The sequence below is a fragment of the Oncorhynchus mykiss genome, chromosome 2 (assembly GCF_013265735.2).
Source record: "Oncorhynchus mykiss isolate Arlee chromosome 2, USDA_OmykA_1.1, whole genome shotgun sequence".
NCBI lineage: Eukaryota > Metazoa > Chordata > Actinopteri > Salmoniformes > Salmonidae > Oncorhynchus > Oncorhynchus mykiss.
In genome coordinates this window covers 72667454-72685157 of record NC_048566.1, presented here as the reverse complement: position 1 = coordinate 72685157, position 17704 = coordinate 72667454, and the positions used below count along the sequence as shown (strand labels likewise).

Below are 17704 nucleotides of genomic sequence, written 5' to 3'. Positions count from 1 at the left end.
CCGGAGCGGGGTTTTTTTTTGTCAAGAAGAAGGACGGGTCTCTGCGCCCCTGCATAGATTATCGAGGGCTGAATGACATAACAGTGAAGAATCGTTATCCGCTTCCTCTTATGTCTTCAGCCTTCGAGATCCTGCAGGGAGCCAGGTTTTTCACTAAGTTGGACCTTCGTAACGCTTACCATCTCGTGCGCATCAGGGAGGGGGACGAGTGGAAGACGGCGTTTAACACTCCGTTAGGGCACTTTGAATACCGGGTTCTTCCTTTCGGCCTCGCTAACGCTCCAGCTGTCTTTCAGGCATTAGTCAATGATGTCCTGAGAGACATGCTGAACATCTTTGTTTTCGTTTACCTTGACGATATCCTGATTTTTTCACCGTCACTCCAGATTCATGTTCAGCACGTTCGACGTGTCCTCCAGCGCCTTTTAGAGAATTGTCTTTTCGTGAAGGCTGAGAAGTGCACTTTTCATGCCTCCTCCGTCACATTTCTCGGTTCTGTTATTTCCGCTGAAGGCATTAAGATGGATCCCGCTAAGGTCCAAGCTGTCATTGATTGGCCCGTCCCTAAGTCACGCGTCGAGCTGCAGCGCTTTCTCGGCTTCGCGAACTTCTATCGTCGTTTCATCCGTAATTTCGGTCAGGTGGCAGCTCCTCTCACAGCCCTTACTTCTGTCAAGACGTGCTTTAAGTGGTCCGTTTCCGCCCAGGGAGCTTTTGATCTCCTCAAGAATCGTTTTACATCCGCTCCTATCCTTGTTACACCTGACGTCTCTAGACAGTTCGTTGTCGAGGTTGACGCGTCAGAGGTGGGAGTGGGAGCCATCCTTTCTCAGCGCTCCCTCTCTGACGACAAGGTCCACCCATGCGCGTATTTTTCTCATCGCCTGTCGCCGTCGGAACGTAACTATGATGTGGGTAACCGCGAACTGCTCGCCATCCGGTTAGCCCTAGGCGAATGGCGACAGTGGTTGGAGGGGGCGACCGTTCCTTTTGTCGTTTGGACTGACCATAGGAACCTTGAGTACATCCGTTCTGCCAAACGACTTAATGCGCGTCAGGCGCGTTGGGCGCTGTTTTTCGCTCGTTTCGAGTTCGTGATTTCTTATCGTCCGGGCTCTAAGAACACCAAGCCTGATGCTTTGTCTCGTCTCTTCAGTTCTTCAGTAGCCTCCACTGACCCCGAGGGGATTCTCCCTGAGGGGCGTGTTGTCGGGTTGACTGTCTGGGGAATTGAGAGGCAGGTAAAGCAAGCACTCACTCAAACTCCGTCGCCGCGCGCTTGTCCTAGGAACCTTCTTTTCGTTCCCGTTCCTACTCGTCTGGCCGTTCTTCAGTGGGCTCACTCTGCCAAGTTAGCCGGTCACCCTGGCGTTCGGGGTACGCTTGCTTCCATTCGCCAGCGTTTCTGGTGGCCCACCCGGGAGCATGACACGCGTCGTTTCGTGGCTGCTTGTTCGGTCTGCGCGCAGACTAAGTCCGGTAACTCTCCTCCTGCCGGCCGTCTCAGGCCGCTTCCTATTCCCTCTCGACCGTGGTCTCACATCGCCTTAGATTTTGTCACCGGACTGCCTTCGTCAGCGGGGAAGACTGTTATTCTTACGGTTGTCGATAGGTTCTCTAAGGCGGCTCATTTCATTCCCCTTGCTAAGCTTCCTTCTGCTAAAGAGACGGCACAAATCATCATCGAGAATGTTTTCAGAATTCATGGCCTTCCGTCAGACGTCGTTTCGGACAGAGGTCCGCAATTCACGTCTCAATTTTGGAGGGAGTTTTGCCGTTTGATTGGGGCTTCCGTCAGTCTCTCTTCCGGCTTTCACCCCCAGTCTAACGGTCAAGCAGAACGGGCCAATCAGACTATTGGTCGCATCTTACGCAGTCTTTCTTTTCGCAACCCTGCGTCTTGGTCAGAACAGCTCCCCTGGGCAGAATACGCCCACAACTCGCTTCCTTCGTCTGCGACCGGGCTATCTCCTTTTCAGAGTAGCCTCGGGTACCAGCCTCCGTTGTTCTCATCTCAGTTCGCCGAGTCCAGCGTCCCCTCCGCTCAGGCTTTTGTCCAACGTTGCGAGCGCACCTGGAAGAGGGTCAGGTCTGCACTTTGCCGTTATAGGGCGCAGACTGTGAGAGCTGCTAATAAGCGTAGAACGAAGAGCCCTAGATATTGTCGCGGTCAGAGAGTTTGGCTCTCCACTCAGAACCTTCCCCTTAAGACGGCTTCTCGCAAGTTGACCCCGCGGTTCATTGGTCCATTCCGTATCTCTCAGGTCATTAATCCTGTCGCAGTGCGACTTCTTCTTCCGCGATATCTTCGTCGCGTCCACCCGGTCTTCCATGTCTCCTGTGTTAAGCCCGCTCTTCGCGCCCCCGCTCGTCTTCCCCCCCCCCCCCCCCATCCTTGTCGAGGGCGCACCTATCTACAGGGTCCGTAAAATCTTGGACATGCGTCCTCGGGGCCGTGGTCATCAGTACCTAGTTGACTGGGAGGGGTACGGTCCTGAGGAGAGGAGTTGGGTTCCCTCTCGGGACGTGCTGGACCGTGCGCTGATTGATGATTTCCTCCGTTGCCGCCAGGTTTCCTCCTCGAGTGCGCCAGGAGGCGCTCGGTGAGTGGGGGGGTACTGTCATGTTGTCTTGTCTCTGTCCTTTCCCTTCACCCTGTCTCCCTCTGCTGGTCGTTGTTATGTTACCTTTTCTCCCCCTCTTTTCCCCAGCTGTGCCCTGTCTCCTCCTAACTACCTCGTCACCCCGTTCCCCACCTGTTCCCTTTTTCCCTCTGATTAGGTCCCTATATCTGTCTCTGTTTCTGCTCCTGTCCTTGTCGGATTCTTGTTTGTTTGTGTCATTCATGCCTGAACCAGACTGTCGTCATGTTTGCTGTAACCTTGTCCTGTCCTGTCGGAATCTGCCGGTCCATCTGAGCCTACCTGTGTGTGGTAATTAAAGAAGCTCTGTTTAAGTTGATTCGCTTTTGGGTCCTCATTCACGCACCGTAACAATTTTCAATGCTGTTGACAAAATGTAGAGTCAATAGTGTAGTTATGGCCAGCAATCAAAAGTAGCAAATATTGTGAAGCATTATCCCTCCACCACATCTCTTCCATCCATTGTATTACCTTGTAATCTCGCGACCAGCTCTTTTAAACCCTTTGGAACCAATTGTAGGAGAGAACCTGTCTTGAGATGCCCCCAGTGGAGAGAGGCTCATTAGTTAAATCCCCACTGTGGGCTAATGCATCCCTCTAGGTCCAGGAGCACCACAGAGAGAGGGGGGAGAGTAAGACACTTCTTTGACTCCTTCCTAGGGGTTTCTTTCACATATTTTCTTGCATATATCAGCAGCTGAGAGGGCGATGCATGTCGGCAGTTTTGAAGCCGCCCTCGGCTTTCTGTGCAAACCTTTGGTGGGATTTTCTAGAAAGCTGCATGCTCTGTTGGAGTGCCAGTGGTCAACAGGGCACTGGATCTAATATACTATGGTAGAGTATGTTACACACAGGTTTTTGATATTCATTTTGATGTCCGAATGGATGGATACATGGACATCTACAAACAAGAGTATTATTTGTTTCATCTTGATGCCTTTACCCTCTTCTGAACCTGGCCGATGTTCACTGATGGGACACTGTCCAGCATGTTGGAGCATCCTTTCTATAGCCCTGCATATTTGCATGTGATCTGACCGTTTCCTATTTGTAAATGGAATAAAAACTATTGTTTTGTTAGTAATGATTGGGGAACAGGAGGCCACAAAGCAGGCAGGTCCCCACTTAACCAGAATTTATATTTTGGGCACTTAGAGGGGTTTTGAGGGCTGTTATATATGGCCTCCCCCTTGAACAAGTAAACAGACCATTTATTATTAACTCAGGTTTAAGGTAGAGCATTAATCCTCAATGACAGTTTGCCTACTTGTTAAGGCAGCCAGTTCTTCTGCTGGCTGGAGCAGATGGGTTTCAGCTGCTGCTACTCTAATGCACCAACTCACTAGATAAGCCTTTCTGGCTGAGACCAGTATCATCTATGAAATATGGTGAGTTAATGCTGGGTAGTTAAAGATATCACTGTTAACTGTCCATTAAATGGCAACATACTGTACATGAGATTTTATACCTGTGAAGGCAATTTATTAAACAGCCTCCTTCCTGTTTTTTTCCCGTATGCTTTTTATGCTTTCTCAAGGGATTAGTATTGTTAAAGAACCTTACTCTCTCACATTTTCATCTACAGCGGTAGCACCTGCTCTTTGGCCCTGTGAGATGTTCTATTAAGTCTGGTCCATGGTGAACTGAACTTCAGCCGTGTATTTGCCTGAGGTGCCTCCTCATTGGACAGGAGCTTGGCCCTTCTTTCTCTTTTCCCTGCTGTTGTGCAACAGCTCCTGTAGAGCCAGCTGCTGGAGAGCATGTCCTGACTTGAACCCAAGCTGACAAACTGAGTCACCCTCTCAGAGCAAGGCAGACCTCAGCCTGGCGCACGGCCCCTTCCTCCACCCAAACAGATCCTACCTCTTCCAGATCATGGGGGGCGGAGATCCAACCACCTCACAATGAAGATCGAGATTCATAAGCCCCCACCCTCTTCTCTTTCGCTCTCTTGTAATTATGGATATTTTTCTTGAGCTGTCTGACTACGCTGGAGGTGTTATGGTGTGGTCTGAGCCCACATAGTCTCAGACCCAAGGGCCACTGATGCGCCTCTGCTGAACACCCTGCTCTCTCTGTCATCTCTTTCACACTTAGAGTGGTAGAGTCAATATAAAATGTATGATTATCTGTCGCAAGGACACAGGCTAATGTGAAGGATACCATCTCATTGAGTGTTGTCATTGAGTATGCACAAGAGTTCCAACACCAGGAAACTCCATCAGGAGGCGGCATAGGTTGAAAAGGCAGCAAAGACTTTGGTGCAGTGAAATGAGGTTTGCGTGAACACCACCGACACATTTTAGCACATAAATCTACAGCAGCCTGTGGGAATCACATATGAGACTCAGAGAGAATGAAGAGTGGGAGAAAGGAGGTAGTTTCAGACTTGAAGGCCCTGTCTCTTTTTGAGGAGTAGTAGCACTCCCTCGGTGACAGCGCCAGCCCTCTATGAGGAGAAGAAAGGTCCCCGTTATCGCCTGTAGGGCTGCCGTCAGTGCTGACAAAAGCTACTGTACATTACAGTCCAGGGTCTGAAAACGCTCTCTCCTGTTATTCCACAACATACACACAGTTCCAGCTTTTATTGGTCAGTTACATAAAACATATTAGCTGTTAAAGCTAGAATTCTTAATTGCTACATCCGTTTTTTGGACTTCTACATTAATGATATGTACCCATTGATTCTATGAAGAATATGCCTCATGAGCTTAGTTCAACTGTCGTACCCCATCAGAACCCAACATATACGCTTGTTTTACTCCAGTGTTTGTAAACTATGTGAATATAAACAAAAACTATATAATGTAGCCCCAAAACATGGTTTAAACTATAATTATGTAATCATGGCTGGTCAGTCCTTGCATCCATAGCTTTGTCTATCAATTTGAAAGTGGTTACTTTTCTCCAGGCCCATCCTTCAGCTTTTTACCCAAAACATTTACCAAATAACAGAGGAAGAGTAACCACTTTGTTATTGTTTCAATTAAGGACTCTAGCTTTAAATTTGATGACGATCATATGTAAAAAAAAATATATATATCTAAAAAAAAATGACCTTAATGTATATTTGCTTTACATGACTAGAGTGAATATTGCAGGGTCAAACAAATACATAGCAATAGCAAGTTCAAACATGGTGTTATACACGGAGTGTACAAAACATTATGTACACCTGCTCTTTCCATGACATGGACTGACCAGGTGAACGCTATGATCCCTTATTGATGTCACTTGTTAAATCCACTTCAAACAGTATAGATGAAGGGGAGGAGGCAGGTTAAAGCAGGATTGTTAAGCCTTGAGACAATTGAGACATGGATTGTGTATGTGTGCCATTCAGAGGGTGTATGTGTAAGATAAAATATTTAAGTGCCTTTGAACGGGGTATAAAATCAAATCAAATTTGACTTGTTACATGTGCTGAATATAGCCCTTAACAACAAATGCAGTTTTAAGAAAAAAAAACTAAAATAAACTACCTACAGTAGTAAGTACCAGGCACACAGGTTTGTGTCAACTGCAGCACTGCTGGGTTTTTCACGCTCAACAGTTTCCCGTGTGTATCAAGAATGGTCCACCACACAAAGGACATCAAGCCAACTTGACACACAACTGTTGGAAGCATTGGAGTCAACATGGGCCAGCATCCCTGTGGAACGCTTTTGACACCTTGTAGAGTCCATTCCCCAACGAATTGAGGCTGTTCTGAGGGCAAAGGGGGTGGGGGTGCAACTCAATATTAGGAAGATGTTCGAAATGTTTTGTACACAGTGTACATTTCAGCTGTAGAGTACAGAGAAAAGGACTATAGCAGATATTTTAATGAAGACAGCTCTAATTCCTCCGTCACATGATTATGGTGATGGAAATGTAACCAACTACTGCTGAGATGATAAAGCTTCAGACATGAAGAGAGCTGTATGAATTATGGCATGAAGATAATTCTATCATTCTTCTGATATTACACAGTCATTTCTGCTCTGTTGGCTTTGAGCAAGAATGCTGCCATTAGTTACACAATAGAGCATCTGGTTTAATTAACCATGTTTTTCCTACTCAAGTGTACTTTTCTCTAAGCCACTAAACCACTTCAATACCACATTCAAAATCATCACTCGTGCATCGGCCAATATGATATTGTCTTGTGCAAACAGCTTCACCAAAAAATTGGGGTATTTTTCTAAGCCATTCAGATGTCTTGGTATTGCAAGCACACTCAGAAGAAAAGGAAAGATTTTGGTGGAATCACCAGCCATTCAAATGAAATGGAATATCGTATTTTGTGGGCATGCTTAATTTGGATTAGCCATATGAAGGCAATTAAACGGAGGCTGCCATTTACGGGTTGGCGGGAATGCAAATGTCAATTTGTCTGTTACCATTGGAAAGTATGAAATAAGTACCAAATTCTTGTAACCATGTCCCGTTCAGCTTTCAGCCCTCTCTAATTATATGGGCCTGTCAGGAGGAGGGAGAGCAAGAGGGAGCTGTTTGGTCCTGCACAGACACTGCACAAACACAGCCATAGCTACAACCCCAACCACGGCACTGCTCTGCTCTACTGGTGTCTCAGGCAAGGTCAGATAGAAGGCACTACAAGGACCTCATGCTCCCATTCAGCTGCTACTGCCTGCTCCGCCCCTCACTGTCAAAGCCAGACCCATGCTCTGCAGTGTGTATGGGAGAGGGAGAGTGTGCGTGTGTGTTTGTGTGTGTGCACGCCTGCTCTACACTGCGCTGGGGGCCAAAACACTAGAGATTGCTTTGATCTGGATTCTGAGTGTCTCGTCCAATCACAATCATGTCACCGGCTCCCCACGGCAGGACAGACTCATTCATGGTGCAGAGAGTAGATCTTGCATGTTATTACTTTATATACGTACACTTCATTTTACTAAAGCTGTGCACACAAAATGACTCCATGCATATGGGTCTGAGAATAGCAGTATGCTATCCAGTGGAGGGCAAGCATTTATTTACTTTATGATCTGACTACACTGGAAATGGAACCAGTGTGGTGATACAGTGCAGTATTTTAAGAATTGTCAAGCCCAGAATTGTCAAGCCCAGAATTGTCTAGCCCACAGGCAGCAGGGAGCCTAGTGGTTAAGAGAGTTGGGCCAGTAACTGAAAGGTTGCCTGTTCCAATCCCTGAGCTGACTTTCAATATGTCCTTGAACAAGGAATTTAACCCTAATTGCTCCTGTAAGTCACTCTGGATAAGAGTGTCTGCTAAAATGTAAATGTTTATATTTTTGCTATGCAGGGCACTCGTTTTGTTAAAAGAACTGACTAAAAACTTTGGCAGTACAATTTACTAAACGAGACACGCACCTTCAACAGCTCTTTGATTTGTTTTTCACTTGGCTCTCTCAAGATAACTGACAACAAAGCATCTAGTCAGTATTATGTCCCAGTCATAGACATTGAGCTGGCCAAACTGTTTGTTCCTACTGCAATTAACAGATGTCACGCTGCTTGCTTAGAAAGTACCTCTTCCTCCTGGTGCCTCTTGCCGTAGATTGAAATGAGTCTCAAACCCAGGACCTCTGCCTTGTTAGCGCTCCTTGACAACATACCAACCAATTGAGCTATACAAAAGGATCCAATTGGCTAGCTGTGGAGTTCTTAACTCCGTTACACAATGTTGATGCAACATATTTTGATCCAAAATCGATACCCAATAGATATGATCTACATTGTGTAGTCCAACCTTGTGTGATGTTCTGGTCGTCTGTTAGGCATATTGTAGTCATGACACGGCACATGCTGAAAACTTCCTTGGGCTTATAAAAATGCAGAGAAATCTAATTGGTTGTTTTGTTGATTTGTAGCGGCAGAGTAATAAGCAGGGAGTCCAGGGTGTGACTATCTGACAGTAAGAGAGATACGTTGATAACTGCCGCTGACAGACAGTGAGTGATAAGATGCTAAATGTCTGCTCCCATTACCTTTTGAAATTGAAATACAGGTTGTGTCATATTGTTTGTATCCATGGCAACTCCAGCCCAACTCGCCATTGGGTGGACAGAAAGCAAAGGAACAACACTCTCCTCGTAGCTGGGAAGTGTTTTTCAGTCCAGGAGTAAGTTCTGGAGAACTGCCACGTAAGTAGTAAAGTCCCTGTAGACACGCAGGTTGACGTTTATTGCCATGAGTCATTTCCTGAAGGCAGAACTTGGCGATTTTCCAAGCTGCTAAATTTAAATTGGCTATATTGTGAAAATGTATTTAAAAAATAACTTTATGGTCTGAATTTATGTTTAGAGTTGGGCATTAGGATTGATTAGCAGTGCGGTTAAGGTTAGGGTTATGTTTAAAATCCGATTTTATTGAGCAAACATATTGAGCGAACATTCATGATATCAAATGCTAATCAACTGATTCCCAAATCACACATTTCAGGATACATTTTCAATAAGCATTTCCCTTTTTATTTGACACCTACTATGTGACCACAGGAGACCTATATAGCCAGGAGAAAACCTAATTAGCTCCCAGCTGATGTGATTTTGGTAACAGAATGAATCCTTCTCTCTGGTCAGCATTCACACCTTGTTACCAAAGACAGCAACAAGTCGGCAAACATGGACTGTATGTAAACCCAGTACAAACACCTGTTTGACAGGAACATCGTGCCCAGTTGTGTTTAACATAGGAGGAGAGAGAGAGAGAGAGAGCCTGGGAAAAAACACACACAATGCCTTTCTTCCTTGCTCGGCAAAACAGAGAGGCCTTGCATCTGTAGGAGGGGTGCGATGTCTAACAAGAACTAATGCTGTTTATGAAAGTGGAGCTTTTGCATCTAATCACAATGTCTATTTCCATGAGCTTGGTAGTTACTCATGCTTCCCTTCCAACTGGTAGAGCACCTCTCTTCCAGGAGTGCCAGTATTTTTAGGATGTTGTGAAGTTTCCTCGGCTGCATACGGAATGAGATGCTCGCCTTTAGGGGGATGTTGAGTTTGAAGATGATGTCCTTTGGATTTGATTAATTCAGTAACAGGGAAAGGAGCTGTCCCTGACTGAAAATAGACTGCCTGTAAATGACTATATCTCTGTTGTTTTCTTACTTTCTTCCTTTTGCTCTTGTTCACAGTTATCAGTGTTTTTATGACAGGAAGAAAATAAATAAATAAGGAAAAAGATGAGGGTCTAACTGTGGAGCTGGTGGCGTGCGTGTGCATGTGTGTGTGTGTGTGTGTGTGTGTGTGTGTGTATTCATGTTTGAGTGTGTATTCATGTTTGCATGAGCATGAAATAATAGACTGAGCTCAGAGCAGCCTGTCTCCTTCCCTATAGAACGCTCCCCTTCTTCCTCTTTTCTACTTCACTGCTCTTGTCTTTTGTCTTGCCATACCTGTCACAGACTAGTGCTCGGAAGTTTGCCATCAAGGCCTGCTTTTCCTTAAACATCATTTGTCGCTAGTTTTTGCAATGTCATTTTTGCTGAATTTTGGTAATGTTGAAGAACACATCCGCTGTTTGTTACAGGTTGTATGGAAAAGCCAATAACAAAGCCTTCCAAGGAAAACGGTTTCTATTCTATTCTTCTATTCCAGACATGAACAAAAGCACCCACTTGTAATGGAAGTTTGTTTGTGTTTTTTCCCCAAATTGGTTGTCTGAATCGACTGTCCGTAAATAAAAGAGGCATATTTTCACAACTACAAAATCACTCAGTCCTTTTTGAGTGTACTGTGTTGTAGTAAACAACATAGTACACTCAACAAGGACTGAGTGGTTTAATTATGGACCAATTCATAGACGTTTCTAACATATTTTCCCTACTTCTCAGTTTTTGTCAGGCGTTGGACAGTGTTGCCATTTACTATAAACAACAGCAGTGGTTGGCTCGTTTTAACAGCAACAATTCCCCTTTGATGTCCTACATTTCACAATCCCCCCCAAAGACAGCCAAAAACCTCCACCATGCACATTCAGCATCTTGTAAGGCTATGTCAGTCAAGTGCTTAACATTCTGGTTAATTTAATGTCTTCAAGTAAGTTTAATGACTTGAACAATTCTTACAGCAAACCCTCCAAAGATTAATGAAATATTAAACAAAAGCACATTTGATACAACTTTGATATACTGCTTTGATACAATGCTAATTAGATCACATGCAGTCTTCTCCTGAAATCTATTCACGTCCTCTATACTAATTACACCACTCTGATATGGCACAATAGGAGGATAGTTAACTAGCTACGCTATGAAGCCCTGTGCAGTGCAGTGCTGTGACAAAGAAGACTGATGGCCTGTGAGCGGTGAAACTGACACCATGATAGCATGGCCTGGACATCAGTCTGTACTGCTCGTCACGTAGAGCTAGACTGGTCTGATGACAATGATGCCCTGCAGGCGGTGGCATCGTTGTGGTGGACAGTTTGGAATGGATCATTCTGTGTCTCTAAGGCTACGTTTACACAGGCAGCCCAATTCAGATATTTTTTTTACCAGTATTTGGTCTTTTGGCGAAACACATTAGATATTTTCACACCAGATCTTTTTCAGAGCAATTAGTGAAAAAAAGATCAGAATTGGGCTGCTGTAGAAACAGCCTTTGACCAGTGTGCAGTCCTCCTCATATAACTAATGAAGAATCATCAGCTTTTGAACATGTCGTTCACCTCCTTCACCACTAATTAATGGCTCATTGGAAGAGGTCCTTTTTCACCAAAGCCTTTTTCACCTATTATCCACTAGTTTAATAAAGGCCTCCTCTGCATACTGAGTGCTTATTAAGCCAGCTTGGTCCATGTAAACTCTCCAATGAAAGTTATCCTGCAGTGTGTTTTCCGAATGCATTAAAGATGGCTCCCCTCTCCTTCCCTGCCTGGTAAACACGGCCGCCTGCCGCATCATTTACATGCTGATTTTTACAAATTAGTGCCATGCTTAATAATGCAGACTTAATGCCTGGTTAAAAGTCAAAGTCATTCAAAACAGTGTATGTGGAAGCACAAGTAGACTCTGTATATCAAAAAGCAGGTCTTAATCACTGTCATATTTTGTACTTGTGTTTTGTCTTATCTACAACAGAAATGACCATAGATCCTGTTTTGCATTTTCAAGAGATATTTTTTGCTGTTCTTCTGAATGCTACCCAGGGTGTACTGTATATTAGTGTCTGGGTTTATGTGAATAGGTAACACTGACTTTCCAGTATACAGCGTTGATACCGGCTACTGTGAGCTGAGAGAAGCAAATCTCAGCTGAGACTGGGAGAGCAGTTCCTGATCTGACAAAAACAGGTGCTGATGTGAAAATGGCTCAATTACGATGGTCATAAACTGGTTAGGGCCCACGTGGAGCCAGCTGGGGGCATGGATCTTTTATTTCTCTAGCTCAGCCAATATTGCTTCAGCACATTAAAATGTGTGGCTGATGGTGCTCAGGAGACCTGGGTGTGTCAGAGATGGCTCTCCTGTTGGACTCTTACATATGTAGGATCTTAATTTGCACCAGTTTGCTACAGCAGGAAAATAATCCTGCATCAACAGGAAATGTGAATTATTACGTGGATTATAATTACTTTTTGAAGGGGTTGATACATTTTCTCTTAGGGTATTCAAGTCTGAAATGGAAGTGGAAATGTCTACCTTTAGAAGCCATTTTAAAACTCAAATACACTACAAGTTTGCATTTCAAACTTTGCAGGAAAATTCTCAGCAGCAAAGAGTAATCAAATTAAGATCCTACATCTGTAAACAATGAAGGAGCTTAGGAAACACTGCTCCCTCAGCAGAGCCACAATTATCCATGCTGTTTTCCTGGGGAGAGAACAAAACACTGCCCAGCACCAGCCAGGCAGGGAGGCCTCTCTCTGTCCTACAGGCTAATAGCAAGGTTTCAGTCCTTCAGCTTTATGGCTGGAAACATGATGTCAGCATCAAAACACCACATCTATCCAGTAGCCACAGATCAAAGCAATAGTCTTCAAACCTGGGATTTTGTCTCTGACAGGTATTAACGATAAGGGTCCTTTTCTCTGGCTTCTGTCTGCGAGAGAACTGAAGTGAACACACCTTATTTTCTTGTGAAAAGCCGAGATGCACACAGACAGATGATCACAGTGGCTGTTGGGCAGCCGATAGCGCTATCCGCGTGCTGACGGTGTGTCTCTGACAATTAGACTGGTGTCTGACAGGGAGCATGGTTCAGACGCTGTATTAAGAGGCTTTGTCATATTCACAGCCCATCAGAATGCAGGTCGGCCCCAGCTGAAGTCAGTCATCCCCTATTACTGGTGGCCCTATTAGCCCGTCTGTGACCTGTGTGGTGGAAAATGAAAGCGTGGAGGTGCAGTCATTTATATAACCAATGTCAGGGTGCGTTGGACATGGATGCCCCTCCTCTGCAGAGTGCCTCATCAGCCTCTCTGATCAGATGGAGATTCATAATACATCATACGTAAGTGGAGGAAAGACATTCATCACTGTCCACCTTTCAAATTCGATCCCACTGACATGACAATCAGTCAGACACATCAGTATTCATCCATTGGTGAGGGCTGGCTCTCATACACAGGGAGGGAGACTGGCTGGGCTGGGCTGTGTGTGGATCCCCTCTCTATTATGTTTCAACAAACCGTACAATAACTGACTTACAGTACACCCTCAGTGAATACACTGGACTTCAAGCAGTAGTATTACCTTGTCTTATGTGGTGGTGTGCAGTGTTCATTGCCTGCCAGCCAGTGTTTGGGCCATGGTTGTGAGAGGAAGGAAGAACGCACTGCCAACACTGTTTTTAATGTCCCTCACTGTTTTCCATTCAGTTTGCTTTTAGCTTTGCAATGGCAGTAGTAATCCACAAAATGTGGACTTCTGCATAATATTTAAATGCAGAGGTTTTAAGGAAAGTAGGCAATGTGTTGGGATGGCAACCATTTAAGTGTAAAGGTGTTATAGATTGTTGCATTTTGAGATTGAACTCGCCTCTGTAGATTATAGTGAAATATCACACCTTGGTTCTTCCCCCCTATCATTAGTCCCCAATTAGGAACGTGATGTAGACCACTCAGGTGTACAGACCACACCGCTTGGAATCTCCTCTATCTTCAGTAACATATGTGGCTAGTAAGGAATGATTTTCAGAATAATATTGACATTTCAAAACTGTGAAGTTGTACCTCCATATATGTTTTTACTCTGAACCAATGTCTAATCGTAACTTTTCCCCTTCTCTTTTCCCTTTGTTTTTGTCCTGCTGCTGGTGGCCTCTCCCTTGTGACTCCAGGTAAGAAACACATTTTAGGGCACATAGACTACAGTGTGAATGGTGTAATGTGAAGCAGCTACAACATTCAGATTGTAAATCATTGTCCCTTTGGTGTACATAGAACAAATACAACAGCACACTTAACAGATGCAGTGTTATTTGTGAGCAGACAAAATTAGGTAAGGCCTAAACTACCAGAGATCTTCTCCAGGCCCTAAAGAGAGCATGTGGACCATATTTCAATTACTGTACAACAAGCATCCAAAAGTTTCCCAAGACATTTCATGATGCTAACTCATTTGGACTCAACTCAATTACTTCAGTTTAATGCCACTGGAAATTGCATAGGCAGGGTAGCCTATTGGTTAGAGCTTCAGACTAGTAACCGGAAGGTTGCGAGTTCAAATCCCTGAGCTGACAAGGTACAATTCTACCCACTGTTCCTAGGCTGTCATTGAAAATAAGAATTTGTTCTTAACTGACTTGCCTAGTTAAATAAAGCTCAAATCTGAATCTGCATGATCTATTACAGAGTAAAAACTCTGTTAATTATATTTGAGTCAAGCCAAACTGAAGACTTGTTTCTAATCTAAGCAGTTATTTCTCTACCTCTTGGTCCTTCTCAGCAATTACACACTGTGAAAGAGGACTTATTTCGCAGTCTAGTTAGTTCAAATCACAGCTTGATCTGGTCAAGCAAATCCTTGCAGGTAAGAGCTCCTGTTGTTGACAGAGATGGACCAGGATGGTAACTGAATCTAAATAACAGAGATGGACCAGGATGGTAACTGAATCTAAATAACAGAGATGGACCAGGATGGTAACTGAATCTAAATAACAGAGATGGACCAGGATGGTAACTGAATCTAAATGACAGAGATGGACCAGGATGGTAACTGAATCTAAATAACAGAGATGGACCAGGATGGTAACTGAATCTAAATGACAGAGATGGACCAGGATGGTAACTGAATCTAAATGACAGAGATGGACCAGGATGGTAACTGAATCTAAATAACAGAGATGGACCAGGATGGTAACTGAATCTAAATAACAGAGGTGGACCAGGATGGTAACTGAATCTAAATAACAGAGATGGACCAGGATGGTAACTGAATCTAAATGACAGAGATGGACCAGGATGGTGATTGAATCTAAATAACAGACAGTGGAACACAGACAGACATTCTAGTATAATTTTCCAGACGAAGACTCCAGGTCTCATGGAGGATGTTTGTTCCTGTGGTGTCCAACTGTCAGAGTTTCCTCAGGACATCTAATTGGCTTTGAAATGGAAACAATTAGTCTAGCAGCTTAGATAGCCTGTTGCTCCTTAAAACGTCTTGGACATAAAACTTGTCATTCGATCCAAAGTGGATTTTATGTAAGTGTGCTGACAGGCTGTAGATTTGTTTTCATGGACCTCTACTATTTTCACTATGTGTTCAATGCCCCTCTAATGTTGTACTACTGAAATCAAGGAAGACAGAGGTCTTAATGAGGAATCCACTGTCTATGGCAAAAGTCTGTGTAATTGTAGAAATAATATAGTAGAATAGATATAAAGGAAAGGGTTGAATAGTAAACGTATGTGTTGATTTAGTTAACTGATATAATCAATAATTAGGCCAAGGGTTCAGTTGTAGAAGCCTGTCCCCTGTGCTGTGAGTTAAAACCAGTAGAGAACTTTGGAGCTGTGCTCAGAGTGGGTTGGAAGGACTCCTCTGTTACTTCAGATGTCTGCTTTTAATTTGTCTCAGTGTGCTTGAGGAAAGGTCATGATCCAGATGTTTTCATCCTGTGCTAGCACTGCTGCTCCTCAACTTTCCACGGGAGAGAGAGAGAGAGAGATAAAGAAAAAATAATAAATCCTTGTATTTCTTAACGTGTGGTGCGATTCCTTCATTTCCCCTATGAAGAACCATCCTCATTTATTATGTGCAGGCCTGTCCAACAGAGAACCGCGCTGGCTTATTTGTATGATGGGGAGGGACTGGTTGGGATGTCCGGGGAGGCCTAGCTATCCATGTCTGACAGCATCTACACTCTTATTGTAGCATTGAGGTGACTGAGCTGGTTCCAGAGGATCCCTCTCTGTGACAGGTGGATCCCACCCCTACCCCTATCTCTACCCCCTCACTTTAAGTACCCCACCCCTACCGCTACCTCCCTCTCTCTCAGAGCAGCATCCCTCTATGCACCATGCAGGGAGAGACTGCTTTGCCTAACAGGTGTAAAAATACCCCCAACTATGAACAAATGTATAAAGAGGTTGATTGAAAAGGGAAAGTGGAAAATGTTCTGGTCATTCTGGATAGTAATTTAAGCAAGATCAGCTCTGTTTTGACTTTTACGTTACTCCCTGTCTTTGGCAAGACTCACTGTCTCTGGTATTCTTGATTCGTTAGTTTAGATAAAAGGTTTGAGAATATTCAACATTCTGCACAAATTCACTCTGTATCATACATTCATGCATACATACATAGGAGCATAGGATTGCTGCTGCGAGGGAGAATATTAGTTTAGAGAAGGAAAGAACTATGAATATAAATACAATATTACTAATTCCTTGGATGTTTTGCAGCGTGTTTTACCACACCAAATGAGATCACGTACAGGGCAACAGATAATCAATGGTAACGGGGGAAAACACATTTAATAGGTTCTGACCTTTAGGCAATAATAGATAAAATTCACTCCATCACGATTCATTTATTTCTCAAAGAAGTAGAAATGCAATTCTACATTTTTATGCAGGGGTTATTAGTATTGCTGCAAGGAGACACAATTACAAATGAGCTTTGCATTTAACAAACAAAACTAGAAATAGGCATATGTAGACAGCTATGCATATATAAATCACACGTCATCATGATTTATGAAGTTGAAAGGACAGTGACTCTGACGTGTTGAAAAAGGCATTGAAAACGCAGTTATTCTAACCAGGAGCCATGCGCAGGTAGTAGATTAACCTTAAACCTCATTAAATGAACAGCTCGTTAGGCCATAAACAGTCATGTACCGTATGCAGTCATTTTTTACAGCTTGTTCATATTAGCCCTTATGGAAGTTCATCGAGGGCATCTGAACCCTGTCGAAGTCGCTTTCCTAGCTATTTCCTATATCTTGTGTAGTCTAAATGTTGCCTTTACAACATGGCTTCTCCAACCAACGGTAAAATACAGAGGAAAACACGTGGGATCAAGCATGTCTGTGTTTGTTTGTTTGGTCTGCTTCAGAGGTCTCTTGCAGAACTTACAGAACCAGAGTGGCATTGACAATATTGTGATCCTACACAGTGGGTATACAGAAGAAAGCTGCCTCACTTTAGCTAATTGACACACACACGTACGCATGCACACACACACACACACACACACACACACACATACTTTTTATAGCATAAACAAGGGGAGTGTCAGAGGAGTCCAAATGCCAGAGTAAGTGTTTGACTCAGCTCAACCCTTCATAGACACTTTAAATGTAGTGTGCTCTCCACCCTTCACCAAGAATGAGACCAGATGGAGTTTAGTGTGAGCCATCCCTCTCTCTCTTTTCTGCCCCTCCCCTCTCCCTCTCTAAAAAGTAGTATAAAGGGGAAGTTAATGACATAAGAACCACCACACTGTCTCTTTAAGTGGGGATTACAAAAAGAGAAATTGAGACCAAGGGGAAAGGGGGGGGTTGTGCGGGGTCGTAAGTGTAAAAGCAAGGCGGCCGGCAGCAGCGGAGCTGCAAGGTCACCTTTGCTGTAGTGTCGGGCCAGGGCTGTCGGATCGAAGGCATGGCGAAGGGGCTGCTATGGTACGGACCGGTCTCCCAGGAATGCTTC

At 44.2% G+C, this 17704-nt stretch overlaps 1 protein-coding gene across 1 annotated transcript in view; it reads left to right on the top strand.

The window, feature by feature from the left end:
* Positions 1 to 17704, top strand: part of roraa (RAR-related orphan receptor A, paralog a) — a 287647-nt gene that overhangs the window by 59355 nt on the left and 210588 nt on the right. The window lies entirely within an intron of this gene.